This window comes from Dasypus novemcinctus, chromosome 1 (assembly GCF_030445035.2).
Source record: "Dasypus novemcinctus isolate mDasNov1 chromosome 1, mDasNov1.1.hap2, whole genome shotgun sequence".
NCBI lineage: Eukaryota > Metazoa > Chordata > Mammalia > Cingulata > Dasypodidae > Dasypus > Dasypus novemcinctus.
The window spans coordinates 99,360,415-99,376,058 of NC_080673.1; the positions used below are offsets into that span (position 1 = coordinate 99,360,415).

The 15,644-nt window shown below is 34.5% G+C and overlaps 1 long non-coding RNA gene across 7 annotated transcripts in view; it reads left to right on the plus strand.

Moving 5' to 3' along the window:
- LOC101428641 (uncharacterized) overlaps positions 1-15,644 on the plus strand; it is a 96,560-nt gene that overhangs the window by 36,724 nt on the left and 44,192 nt on the right. For 6 of the 7 annotated variants that reach the window (XR_009185355.2, XR_009185358.2, XR_011648894.1 and 3 more), the window contains exon 2: positions 11,284-11,399. The exons of the other annotated variant lie outside the window; for it this stretch is intronic. This is a non-coding gene — a long non-coding RNA (uncharacterized lncRNA). The remainder of the gene's footprint in view (positions 1-11,283; positions 11,400-15,644) is intronic. 7 annotated transcript variants of the gene reach the window in all.

The window sequence follows — 15,644 nt, forward strand, 5'->3', positions numbered from 1 at the left end:
TAAGTCACATTTTCCTTCTTCATGGCATGATTACTAACTTGACCTGAATGCAGAACTTGTGATTTTTATATTGTTGAGTGACTGGATACTGATATTCCTTTAGAAGGTTTTGTTTTCTTTTTCAGGTAGACAGTTAAGTTGTCTGTGGTTCAGTTTTATCTTTTTGAATCTTTTTTATGGCAAGTCTAGAGTAGACTTTCCTTCAAGGTAGTGTTTCTCAAATTTTATGTCTTATGTCACATTATATTCTTAAAAACTACTACTATTACAGACCCAAAAAAGCTTCTGTTTGTTTGAGTTATATCTGTTTATATTACATGCTTACACAACATAAATATCACTTTTCAAAATCAAAAACAAAGCTGTGAGGAGTGACATTATTTTACATTTCTTGCATATCTTCACAATGTCTAGCTTAATTGATGTCAACTGTGTTCTCATATTTGCTTACCCATTCAATCAGTTATGATATCACACATCAGGTAGCCTCTAGAGAAAATGAAAAAATACAAATAAGTTTCTACTATTAATAATTAATTACAAACTTGTGGACCCTCTGAAAAGAACTTGGGGACTTCTTAAAGGATGCTTCAAGAACTATTGCTCTAAGGATGGGTTAGTCCCATTACCAAAGTTGACAGATAAAATATAGAATGCTCAGTTAAATTTTAATTTCAGATAAACAAATAAATTTTTAGTATAGCTTTTTATACTAAAAGTAATTTGCTATTTAGCTGAAGTTCAAATTTTACTGAGACTGCTATATTTTATGTGGTAAATCTAGCAACCCTATACAAAATAAATTGCAGCCAGGACATGACAACTGCTATACATTGAGATTTGGCTCTTTTCCAGTACTTCCCCCTTAGAACTTCACAAAAAAAGAAGGGGCAGGGAGCTCAAGGTTAGATATAGAAATGATAAACAGAAAGTGAAGAAAGATAATTCTTATTTTACAAAGAAAATTTGACAGCAGGGTTTTTATTCTAATAAATGGGGAAATTTTACATAGGGACAAATGGTCCCTGTGCTGCTCTACTGATCACATTATGAGTTATTTCTTATTTGTATTATTGGTACCATGTTTGTTGGTGATAGTGGAAAAAATAAATGTTTTATTCTATTTCTATTTTTGATACTTTGTCTTTACTAGAATTATACAAGAAGCTTGTCATTTGCTTCAGTAATTGAGTTATTTATTTTTATGTTATCAGAGGATATATTTTACTGTCTTGAAATAAAGAAATCATAAGAAGTTTCTAGATTGTTTTTGAAGGAATTTTCCTAATCTTATCTGGTTTCCTAAACATCTATATTATCTCCACAAATCTGAGACATTGTGGCTACAGTCAATGAAGTTAGTTCAAACCAAAGTATGAAATTGCCTGAAGAATAATATTTCAAAAGTATGAATAGATGGCCTGTCTTATTTTTATTTTTATATTTGTCTTATTTTTATATTTGCAAATACAATTGTTGAAATAGATCTTAAGCTTTATATCTTTTTGGGTAATTCTTAAACCATATCATATTAGAGAAAGAAGTTCATAACAAAATTTCTTTAGTAAAGAAGCAAAATAATCTGAAATTAGGGCTTGTGATGCTTAAGTAGCATTAAATATAGAATATTTAATAATACCAGTTCAGCTTAAGATAAAGAATTATACAGCTCAAAAAATAATTATTATATCTTCTGCTACAAAATTAGTAAGATATTATTGATTCTAGGAAGTTAGAATTAATCAATATACTTTAAAAATAAAGTTGTTAAAATACCACTTTTTTGTAAAGCATAAACCATAAGTAATTGAATATAACATAAATCAGGGTAAATCCAACTTTCTTAGAAAAGTGACAGAAATAGGAAATCTTGATTACTATCCAGTACCAAAAGACAGGGGTTTGGGGGGATGGGAGGGCTGGAAGCCAGCTCTTTGTGGCAGTTAGATAACTATACCTTGGGAAATGTGAACATTGGTGCCTAAGGTCTGTCCTTGATATACTCCCACAGACAGAAGCACATGAGATTTCCACACAGAGGTTGCCAGAAGTTACTTATTTTGCATAGTAGTCCCTGATCAATAATATGTGCTTAACACCCACTTGGAAAATAAGATTATGGTTTAAGAATAGACAATGTGGGGAAACGGACTTGGCCCAGTGGTTAGGGCATCCATCTACCACATGGGAGGTCCATGGTTCAAACCCAGGGCCTCCCTGACCTGTCCACACAGCTGGCCCATGCGCAGTGCTGATGCACGAAAGGAGTGCCCTGCCACTCAGTGGTGTCCCCCATGTAGGGGAGCCCCATGGGCAAGGAGTGCACCCTGTAAGGAGAGCCGCCCAGTAAAAAAGAGAATGCAGCCTGGCCAGGAATGGTGCCACACACACAGAGAACTGACACAGCAAGATGATGCAACAAAAAGAAACACAGATTCCCGTGCCACTGACAACAACAGAAGCGGACAAAGAAGACAACGCAGCAAATAGACACAGGGAACAGACAACCGGGGTGGGGCGGGGGGGGGGGGGAATGGGAGAGCAATAAATAAATCTTAAAAAAAAAATAAAGAGTAGACAACGTAACCATGTAATCTTTGTTGAAAGCCAATCTGTTCAGCTTTTCTGTAACTTCTATTGAATAGCATGTAACTATTTTATGTTATTATTTAGCAATTTCTCTGCTTGTGGGAATTTATAAGTCACGCAGCATATATATTTTTGAAGAATTTAAACCATTACTACTTAGTTTCTGTCTTTTAAATTTTTCTGTATAAGATAGGGGTATTTGGTCTCAAGGGCCACAAGTTAGATATGCATCAATTTTCCTCACCTCTAAAATGTTCATATGCACTACCTACAATAGAAAGTCAGACCTATCTTGTGTTCATTTAGTTTACCAGTTTGATATAGTTATGAACTCCAAAAATAGAAATTGGATTCTGTTTGTAAACTGGTCTGTACCTGGGCATGATTAAATTATGATTAGGGTTTTGATTGGGCCACATCAGTAGGGCATTGAGTCCCTGTCCCTTGGTGGGTGGGGACTCAAAAGGCATGGCAAAGGACAGAGTTGGAGCTTTTTGATGCTCCAGATTTTGATGGTGGAGTTTTGATGTTGGAGTTGGAAACCAGGAAGTGAACACACAGGGGAAGAACAAAGTATTACTACTAACCAAAGTATTTTTCCCTGAACCTACCCTGTTAATATTATTTTTATACCATTTATATGTAAATATACATGATTAAGAGTAGAGTAAAAGTTGTGAACTTACAAAGCAAACATGCATAACATCATGCAGGGGTCCCATACATCAACTCTTCACCAACACCTTGCATTGTTGTGAGACATTTGTTACAAATTATAAAGAATATTGTCAAAATCTTACTAATAATGATAGTCTTTATTTTATATTTAGTGTATTTTCCCCCAACCCACACTATTATTATTTTTTAAATATATTTTTTATGACAGAGGTTGTAAACTTATAAAACAATCATGCACATGTGCAGAATTCCCTAAGCTAAGTATATAAGGAATTTCCAATTAAGAAATTAAATTATTAATAATTTCAGAAAGCTATGATCATGGGCATAAAATGGGAGGTACTCTTTAATAGGGGTGACTTTTAAGATAATTTATCTGAGGAGCATAGAGAAGAACCCCATGTATTTTGGCAATGCTCTTTAATCATTATTTTAAAAGGTTTAACAACAATAGAAGGTATCAGTGGTAGGGTGAGTTAAAAGACTCCTGTATGATGTTATAAATGTTTGTTTTGTAAGTTCACAACTATTACTGTACACTTATTGTTTATGTATATTTATTTATGAGATAAACTTCAATAAATTTTTTTGAAAAGTCACACATGAATTTGTGTTAGGAGATAGCCCATGAAACTTCTGGCAGAGGAAACCCTTGTGTAGAGAGTATCTGTAGCCACACCCATGGATGGAGGAAAATGAACTTTAGTTCACAAGTGTCAAAGGATAACACATTTCTGGATCCTCTTACAGCCAGTGTGCCTCATTTCTAATGACAGAGTGACCTGTGACCACTAATGATCATTCTCATTCAATTTCATTGCTCCTATGGTTCATAAAAAATGTTCACATTCCATAAGAAGGAATAGAGTCAAGGACACCAGGATGGAGTTTATTACAAAAGGGACAGGTGAGAGTTGATATTGATTTGGTCTAGAATGTGGCAGGAGGAATTTAGGGCAGTGGATCAATTAAAAAATATTTAATATTTATAATTCAGATAAATTAGAAATTAATTGAATTTGAGAAGTGAGGCAGAGAAAAGCAAAAATAGTACTGATTTCTTGATTTCAGTAGACTGAGGTGGCAATTATTAATAAAGGTAATCAATTAGAAATGCAGGTAGGGGAATTATCAAACTCTTTTAAGTTGATGAGTTTAAGATACCTGTGTGGCATCGAAGTGGGATTTCCTATTGTATTTCATTGAATTTAACATGCATGCTTCACATTTAAACATCTTTGAAATGGAATTGAATCTTAAAATCAATACCTCATGGCATATAACTTTGACATAACTTTTGTTTTCTTTCTTTGGGGTACAAAAAGTAATAGTGTATCTTACATTTGATAATATCTTAAATTTGATGGAATAGGGTAGTATGAAGTTAAATATTTATGACCTAACTGCTAACAGTTGTGGAATGGAGGATTAATTAAAGTAGAAAAGCTGGACCTTAAATCCAAGTAGTATATCTGACTCCAAAGCCAGTGAGCTTTTCATTACTTCAGTATTTCTCACTACAGGAAAATATCCCTATTATATGATGATGTGCTCCCAGATAATGTATATGAGGAAAGGAATTTGGGAGTTGTCAATTATTTCTGGCATGTACTTGGATATCATACTCATTCTATGTTTATTTCTATCAGAATATCTGTCTCATTTTGTGTTTTTTTCTCTGTCTTTCATTTGTTACCTTGACAAGGTTCAGAGTTCTTTGGATGCAGAGATGTGTCTTTTATTTCTTTAACCACAGAACACGGCACATTCATTCATCCCTTCAGAAATATTTATAAAACACCTACTATATGTCAGGAATTATATCAGGCACTTGGTCTCTTGTTTTCTCTGGGAGAAAACAAAGATTAGCTTCTCATGGTTCAGGAAACAGTCTATTAGAGTATGTGTTGTAGAAATATTTCAAGAGGAATGCATCCTTAAAATGCAATAATTTTGCATATGTTTATTGGAGTTCTAGTTGACTCTCTCAAGAAAGACATGATGAAGTTGAATTAATAAAAAACAAGTCAGAAGTCTTAGTATCTGGTCATGATTCTGCCACTTGAATCTTGGACATAGTCATTAACCCTTTTAAGCTCTGCTTTCTTTACTTCTATAAATTATAGACACCATTAGCAATATATATGAAAAACAAAGATTTTTATACCCATAATATCTAAAAATGAATTAATGAAAACGGAAAAGAGGTAAAGAAAGTTGGGGGATCATTAGGAAATTAATGTAATATAAATATAGATTATCTATAAAAGAGAAAGTGCTAAACATTATTAATAAAAATCAATAGATCTTCTACAGTAACAAATATTAAAATGATTAATAATTCCTACTATTAAGAGTATTAGGAAATGTAGCTTCATAAACACTGGTTTTTGTTTTTTTAAGGAGGTACCAGGAATGAGACAGACTTCATATACACAAAACAGGTGCTCAACCACTGAGCTCTACCCACTCCCACAAACACTTTTTGAATACCCTTTTGATTAGTGCCCTTTTAAAGGGCAATCTATATGACAATTTTAAACATATCATTTGACTCAACAATTTTGAGACAACCTGAAGAGACAATGGATGAACACATAAATATATAAATATATATATTATAATATGAAATGCTTATTTATAATAATATTTCTTTAATAAAAGAAAAATTAGAAAAACATCAAATGTCCTTCATTGGAAGATTGGTTAAGCAAATTCAGGTAAATCTCCACATCTGGTTATCTATTCAGAAAGCTAAGGAGAAAATTAATATTAGCATAGAAATTATATGGTTAAATAAAGATACATATATTATAATTAATTGCATGTATTTTGGTTTCTTTTTCTTAAAAATGCAGTTAAAGTATTGCATTATATGTACCTAGTTGCAAAAGTGCTTTCTCTGGTAGATGGGATGTTTTCATTTCTGGGACTTCTGAGGTCTTTAAACTTTCATTTAAACTGAACATATATTCTTCTTATAATCAGAATCAACAAAAAAATTATATATTCACAAAATATCAGTGATATTTCAACTTATCTCCAGGGACTATGGTAGAAATCAAATAAAATAGAATTAATGAAACATAAAAATAATATGCAAATATAAGGCATTGATGTTGCCAGCTCGAATACAAGCCAAAAGTTCTTGAAACTTTAAGTCAAATAACATAAAATAAACTTGGGTAATAAGCTTGTATTCTTTAGAGAAAGCTAAGCAGATTAAATCAATAGAACCCATAACTCAGTGGCTAAAAGAAAGAAACAAATATTTCTTCCTGATGTCACAGTTCCAGTCAGTGGCAGAGGTTCCCAGTCAGTAGCAGCTCATCTTCATGAGAAAGGCTCTTCTATTTTCAACAAATGGTTTTCAAATTCACCCTGAGGTTGTCTCTACCACACTTAATCAGAAGAGGCAGAACATTGACAAGGGCACGTGTGATGTTATTCTAGGCCCTGCCAGCAGGTGGCGTGCATTACCTCTGCTCACATCCCATAGATGGGAAGTTAGTCACATGACCACATGGCCAGGGGTGTCTGGGAAGAGTCACCTAGTTATATGCTCAAGAAGAGAGGGAAAAGGATTTTAGTGGACAGCTTAATAGTCTTTGTCATTAAGTGGGGACCACTTAAAAGTCCCACCCAGCCAAATATTCAGCATCTCTGTGGAATATTTACTGCTCTCAATCAGGTCCAGATGTGGATCTTATGTTTGATAGTGATGGATGATGGAGAACACAGTAAAACTTCCCATTCAGAAAGGGGAAAAGAGTCCACACACATCAATCACACACCATAGCAATGAGGGATTCCAGCTGAGTAGGTATTGTGAAGACTCCTGGCTTTGGTCCAAATTATAATTTGGCGGAAAGTTAAGTTGAAGACTCTGTCATCTTCATTTGATGGTTTTTAAGGATGCCTGCTTATTGTCACCATTGTCAGCCAAAAGGATTAAAGAGTATAGATGGATGAAGGAATATGGAAAGGTAATATGGGCAGGTCTAGAAATCAGATAGATATATCGCTTCCCCTCACTTTATAGAGGCTAGAATTCAGTCATGCTGCCATACCTAACTGCAAGAGGGGCTGGCAGATTTAGCCTAGATGAAGACGGAGGAGGAGAGGGGACAAAAGGGTTTGGTATTAAGTGGTGTCTCTGCCCAGTAACCATTAGAGAAAAATCAAAAGAGAGAAAAATGGTTGCTCACTTTTTTTAATGCTTTTGTTTTGTTTTGAGCTTAGAATTATTTGTTCATTATCTGTGCAATTGGAGATACTTTTTTTTTTCCAAGAAGATTTGAGTTTAGACATGCAGGGGAGAGGACACTGCCGGGGACGCTTATTTTCCTTGATGTTCTAGGCTCAAGAGAAGATTGAGCTCCTTGCCTTACTGTTTGCTTTTGGAATGCTTAGTTGGATATCCACATTTGCTCTAAGGTCAACCCTGTTTCTTCTGTTTGCTCACTAGTCAGACAGCTCTGCTTTCAGCTCATAGAAATATGTGGGAGTGGCCTTTCTTCCTGCAACCCGAGCAATGTACCAAGAAGTACACTTTATTTAGATAAAATGTAATTTTATAATGAGATTAATCTGCCAAAAATATTGCCTCAATCTTTGGCTTCTCTCTGTATATTTTTTAATCTTTAAAAAAGCTTTAGATTACATAAATGTATTTAAAATATAGGGAATTTCCATATACTTCATCCCCTTCCTCTCTCACACTTTCCCCCATTAACAACATCTTTCATTTGTGTGGTACATTTGTTACAATTGATGAACACATATTGAAGCGTTGCTATTAACCATGGACTATAGTTTACATTATACTTTATACTTTGCACTGCACAATTTTATAGGTTTTGACAAAATGTATAATGGCCTGTATCAGTCATTGCAATGTCATGCAGGACAATTCCAATGTCCCTGCATGCTGCACCTATTCTTCCCTCTCCTTGCCCTCAGAACCTCTGGAGGCCACTGCCTTTATATCAATGATAAAAGTTCTTCCATTGCTACAATAATAAGTCTACCTTAGTCCACAGTTGCTTTCTCCCCTTATGTTTGTTCATTCCTCAATCTTGAGGTTTTGGGGATGATGATGCCCACCCTGTCTCCAATTGAGAGGGGACTTAGATCCCATTGGACAGATGGATGGAACTTTATTTCCTGCATTTGCAAACACTCTCCGCTTCCTGGGATGGGCATTGTCCATCATCATTTTGTGAGTTTTCTTGGGTGGGTCCAATGAACTGGTGAGTAGGTGTTACAACTCTGCTGAGAGTCAAAGCTCAACTAGCGTATGAACCAACAGAAGATCTGTCTCTGGGACATGTATTCAATGGGTATAGTGCTATTTAAAGATTCAAATAAAAGGAGAGAAAAGCCATGTATAGGGAAATTATAAATATATATTGAGAAGCATATATTCCAAAGTAAGGCCCATTGACAGGGTGATGAATTCCTGAGATTGTCTCCCCTGCCTATAGAGTCCAGATGTCTCTAGAGTCCTCAGGAGCCCTGCTGTTTGAAGCACTGTTTACGGTGACAATCAATGAGATCCTGCTGAGACATGCATAAACATAACCTCTGGAGTACACTCCTGACTCATTTTGAAGTCTCTTAGACACAAAATTGTATTTAATGCAGAAAGTACTGAGTTCCCAAATACCCCTTCTCAAATGCACAGTTTTCCCTATTATTAACACTTTCCATTACTGTGGTAATTTTTTTGCAATTAATGCAATGATATTATAATTATACTATTGACTATAATTATACTATTTTACATTAGGGTTCACTGTGTTGCACACTTCTATAGTTTAAAAAAATTTTATTCTAGTAACATATATACAACCTAAAATTTCTCATTTTCACCACTTTCATATACACAACTCAGTAGTGTTAATACTAATAATTAGTATTGTGCTACTAAAACCGCCATCTATTACCAAAACTTTCCCATCACCCAAACAAACTCTGTGTCATTTAAGCATGAACTTCCCACTCCCTAGCCTCTGGTAATTTGTATTCTAGCTTCTGACTATGAATTTTCCTATTCTAATTATTTTATATAAGTCAGGTCATACAATATTTGTTCTTTTGTACCTGGCTTATTTTGCTCAACCTGATGTCTTCAAGTTTAATCCATGTTGTTGCATATATCAGAACTTCATTTCTTTTTACATCTCAATAGTATATATAGACCACGATTTGTTTATTCTTTCATCTGTTGATGCTCACTTGGGTTGCTTAAGATGTAGTAGGGGAAGTGGATTTGGCTTAACTGATAGAGCAGCCACCTACCACATGGGAGGTCCAGGGTTCAAACCTAGGGCCTCCTGACCCATGTGGTGAGCTGGCCCACACGCAGTGCTGATGTGTGCAAGGAGTGCACTTCCATGCAGGGGTATCCCCCGCATAAGGGAACCCCAGGTGCAAGGAATGTACCCCTTATATAAGGAGAGCCGCCCAGGGTGAAAAAAGCACAGCCTGCCCAGGAGTGGCTCCGCACACATGAAGTGCTGACTCAGCAAGATGATACAATAAAAAAAGACACAGATTCCCAGTGCTGCTGACAAGAATGAAAGCAGACACAGAAGAACACACAGCAAATGGACACAGGGAGCAGAAAATGGGGGGGGGGGGGGGGGAGAAGGGGAGAGAAATAAATACAAAATAAATCTTAAAAAAAAAAAGAGATGTTGTGGTTTTATAGTAGGAAAGACTTGTATTTAAACTAACTCACTATAACACTGAAAATGAGGCTCCAAAGGAAGAACTTTTGTTTTAATCACTGTATTTAAAGATAAATTTTGTTCTACTTCCTCCTTAGCTTATCAGCTAAGCTGATAATTTTTTCTCAGATGGTAAAATTTTTTCTCAGATGGTAAAAAACTTATCTTCAGCTTTTGAAGACAAAAGAAACCTATGCTTTCTATAGCTTATGCTCTTAATTTTTTTGTTAAAGCTTAACACTTGATAAGGAAATTTTATATAAATGATAAACTCAAATTTGTCAGCAAAATACTCAATTTACTAGTCACCTTTCTATTTCCTACAACTTTAATTATTTCCTGAATCACATTTAATAATACATGATGATATATAATTTAGTCTCTTTTTCAAATGATCTATTTATATTCCTTCAGGTTTTATCTTTTCTTTGATTACAAATGTTTTGAAATTTTCCATCTGATTCACAGATGGAAGAGTATTGTACAGGGGTTGAAAGTAATGGGACTATTCCAGGAATTTTTGCACTTCTCACCAAAATTTAATGTTTTTCAAGTTGTGTCCAGTCGAACAAACTGTCCCAGCAAGACTGTTAGAAGTTATTCTATGGTGAAATGGTTCTATGATCAAATAAGTCTGAAGAAATCTTTCTACTATGGCCTTCTTTCAGAGATTAATAATGTGCATTAGCATATTGAAGTCTCATTATAAATTCTTATACTCTTCAAGTGAAAAAAAAATAGAATATTTTTGGAGAGCAATTTGGCATAATCTCTTAAGCAAAACTATCAAATTTGGTGAAAAATTAAAACAGGGACTTTATGTCTTAATTTTAAAATGTGTTTAATAAGAAGGAAACCACAACTGAGCATGACTGCACTATAAAATAGCTGAAGCAGAGAAACCTGTGTAACACGCAATGATGTAAAGCTGGGTGGGTGAAAACATGAATCAATATGAATTTGTATTCTGGAAAAGAAAAGACCAGTATAGATCACTGTATGAAATGGCATACAAAGTTGAATTTTTCTTAACCTGATTTTTTTAAATGTTATTTTTCCCTGACACCAAATAGAACTGAAGTTTCAATCACATAGGATGTGTAGCCAATTTCAGTATTTGTAGTTGATTTTAATAGTTTTTTTATTAAAGTTGCAAATAACTTTGGGAGGGTCATGGAGGGGACATGGCCATTGTTTTATCATATCAAGTAGGGCTGGCACCTAATATTATATTAATTATTTTAAATAAGTTAATAATAAGTATTATTATTAATTTCCTTAGATCATAGTCTGAACAACCAATGACTCTGTCCGGTCTACTTGACAATTATGTCTCTCCTTATTAATTAATACATTGGAGTTCGGCTTTATTTGATTGTTTCGTGATCTTGGTAGAGGGTAAGTATATACATGTTACTAAGTGTAATAACAATAACCCCTTGCTCCCCTCTCCCCATGTAATTATGTGGCTATATGTAAATCAATTCACCCTGTCTATAAAATGAAAGAGTGGAGCTAAAGAGCACCTGTGCTCCCTTAACCACTAACTTAAGCATAGCACATATTCATTACTAATTTGCTTAACAGCTTAACTAGCAATTATTTAAAAGACATGCTTCGATGTCTATAACCTAGATTATACGCTTTCCCCACAGCCCGGGTATGTGGTTGTAATGCATTCTTAATACTGAACTGTCATAAAACTTTCCATAGAACATGGTAGGTTATAGGTCAATAACACTGTTATGAAAAGAAATGTTTTTTATAGAAGTATGAATCCTTTCCTTGATTACAGTTTACACAGGGGGCAACTCTATCCTCAGTGGGCAAAGGGCATTTAGAATTGTGAATGAGAAATACAAAAGTTGTTGGAAACACTGATTCCATCTGGGCATTGTAAAATTGTCTTTAGAAAGGATATTTATCTTCTACGTATTCCATCTGCTGTAAACTAAGTGTAGAAGGCATCATGAGCCTGCTCTGATATGTGTAATGAAATTGATTTTAGTCCTTGGATCAGCAGGACTTGTTTGATCTGGGATTAAAGAGTCACTCAAAGGATTTGATCTTTTCAATTTTTAGCTATGGATACCTCTTAGATTTGTTCCCCAAGCTACTTTAAAATAAAAATTCCACATATAGGTTTCTGAAATTCAATGCTAAACTCATTCATTGAAAATAATTATATATATAAATATATATATTTATAGCTAAATGGAAGTGGAAGTTTTAAGTTTTCATTGATTCCTACCACTTTACAAATTAAAAAGTATTAATTTTTACTATTAGTCTGTATATGAGGAAAACTTTGTGTATGTGTCTAGATCCTGAAAAAACTAGAAATAAGAATAGCAGTGAAAGGCAAGGCTTACTCTAAAATGTCTTTAACATTTAGTTATACTCTCCTGGATTTTAAATATGTTTATTCAAGAAGAAGTAAAGTGATTAAGTCTAACCTGTTCTCAGGTAGAAAATAGATTCTTTTATGACCGTTTAGTACATGCCTGACACTTAGTGGTGCTTGGTGAATGTGTGATGCATAATTGATTGGACATCTAGGGTTTCTTCTTTTTTTAATTCAGAATAAGTTCAGAATACAATAGCAACAAACTATATTAGAAAAATATTTATAGTCAAGCATTTTAAAATAAAATTTGCTTTACTATTGTGAAAAAATTTTCCTTTGGCTGCCTAATAATGGCAATTCTCTTAGCATTGATTCTCTCTGTTAATGCCCCTAAACTTTTTATATTATTTTAGATAGGGAAAGTAAGTTATAACCTGTGTTACCTGAAAATAAGTTTAATGAATGGCTTACATTTCTTAGGTAGACAGTTTAGGGTGAAGGATATATATGACGATGGATAGATGGGTACAGTCCAAATCTTAGAAAACTTTGAAAGTTGGACTAAAGAGCTTAACCTGAATTTATGTGCAGTTGAGTGTCATTGGTCATATTTGAGGAAAGAATGATGTATTCAAGTCCCTGTATTCACTGTAAACTAAAGGATAGTCCACCATTCCTGCAAACTGAGTCTACATGATTAGCAATTTTTTACAGTGGCTAACAGAGGAGTTATGTGTTACCGTGTGTCTTCCTCAGATAAAACTAAGAAAGGTGTTTAAGTGAAATCTGCTCGACTGATTTTGCCTACGTGTCACAATCCAACTCTGAACATCTGACACAGCTCTTAACCTCAGGACTTAAAGAAAACCCCATGGACACTCATATGACCCAGAAAAAGCCCATCTCCACTGAAATGCTCATGGAGAAAAGTTCAAGTTTCTAAATTAAATGTATCTTGGCAGGACCCAAACACTTCAAGTTTGGGAATTTTTTGGAATGCCCTCAATATTTCTGTCATGAATATTTAAAGATAAAACATTTTTTAAAAAAGTAAAATCTCCTTTTGCTTTCTTTTGTTCAAAATTGTCTTTCAGGAATAAAATGTTTTAATTGAATATTTATTAAAATGCTTTTGTAACCCATGAATGTGAGTATACCTGTGTCAGATTTTACATGGTTGTAAGTGGTTTATCTAATTTTCAAAACCTATCATATATTTGACTCTCTTGGGCCTTGTAGTTCATGTTTCCCTCTAAAATGTATGAGACATAGAGTTACTTTGTTATTTTTATGTTATTTGGAGAACAATTGGCTTTAAAATGCAAAAGATTCAAGAAAATACTTAAATATTATGGAAAACATACTATTCCACATAACAAGAAGTCCAGAGGTATGAGTTATAAGATTATCAATGTAATGACTCCATAATACCCTCACTTAATCTTTCTGCTCTGCCATCTTGAAATCCCTTGTGGTTGCAAAAAGGCTACAACAATTTAAAGTACCAAGTCCTTTCACAATAATTTCTCAGGGCCAGAAGAAAAGACATACCTTTCTTTAACTCCCTTTTAAGAGTATATGAAACCTCCCAGAAGTCCCCAGTAAGCTTACAGAATTTACTTTCCTACTCCTTTACCATTCACTTTCCTTCTCCCAAACAGTCACTGGAAAGGACAGAAGGACTATTGTGGAATTCCTGTGATTTTTTCGACTACTGTAGATCCACATCCTGAGGACTGGTCTATGTCCCTCCATCCCTTGAAAGACATGGTCCTCCAATATATCAACAAAACTGGCATTTGATGTGCAAGAAAAATGTTGCCAAAGAATTAAGATGACATTCTCTTCAGTTCAGGAACTGGAGAATGACAAGAAACCCAACAATACAAATGTATGCATATTTTAGATCCACTGGAGGGTCTTACGTAATGATTGGAATGTGATCAATTTTGGCCCTAAAGTAAAATATCTAAAGTTTGAATTTTTTGATATAATATAATATTATATCCAAGCTCATAAGAAATCTGGGTTTCATATTATTAACCTTCCCATATTAGAGATTTTATTTCTAATCTTCTGGCTTTCAAGGAAAATTCTCCGCTCTGTCCCCAGTAGTTCAGAGACCTTATTTGAACCAGTTTCATTTGCCTAGGTTCTTATTTGAAAAAGATTTTTGTGTGATTAAAAATAAAAACACAAACAAATAAAAATTGCTGCATGATTTTACTTGAAACAAAAATCAAAAGGAGTCACCTAAGACTTTAAGGAAGTTAGTGTTTATTAAAAAATTCTCTCTCAAAAGTGAGAAAAGGCAAAAACTTAACTACAATCGTATCGTGTGGAGATAAGACTGTAGTCAATTGATTGATAAGAGCACATTTGGGTCTTAAGGACAGAAACCATGGATCTGGTAGTGAAATTGTAGAGTTGAATCCATTAGAACCTGGTAGGCTCAGCACTCTATAGACTATGCATACCAAGGCAATCCAGTCCAAATTTTGTAAATTCCCAACAGCTTTCCAGTAATAGTTCCTGTTGCAGTTTGATATAGCTCATGAATTCCAAAAATAGATATTGGATTATGTTTGTAAACTCGTCTGTACCTGGGCATGACTAAATTATGATTAGGGCTTTAATTGGGATTAATTCCCATCCCCTTGGTAGACAGAGACTCACAGATAAATCTACATGACAGAGCACAGAAGTTAGTTGGAGTTTTGATGTTGGAGTTTTGATGCTGGAGTCTTGAGCTGGAGCCCCAGGAAGTAAATACACAGAGGAGCTTGGTAATGAGGAAAGAGAGAAGACCCCAGGAAGAGAAATAAGCTGTTGGCCTGATAGTCTACAGTTGACCTTGTAGAGAAAACAGAGGAGCTGAGCCTGGAGAGAAATAAACCCTAGGAAGGCAGGAACATAGGAAGCCTGAATCCTGGCAGACATCGGCAGACATCTTGCTCCAACACATGGCAAAAGACTGGTGAGGGAAGTAACTTATGCTTTAAGGCCTGACAACTGTAAGCTTCTACCCAAAATAAATAACCTGTATAAAAACCAACGGATTTCTTGAATTTTGCATCAGCACCCCTTTTGCTGACTAATTCAGTTCCTCACATTATACTTCTAATAAAAGAGAAAAAAAGAGTTTGAATAAATAATCAAGGAAAAAGATTGACCTCCAGGCCTGTTAGGATTGTCTTAAATGTTATCTATGAATATTGATCTATGTTAAACTAGAATTAATTTTTAGGAATGGATATGCCTGACTGGACTCAAAGTATAATTAATTAAAAACAAGC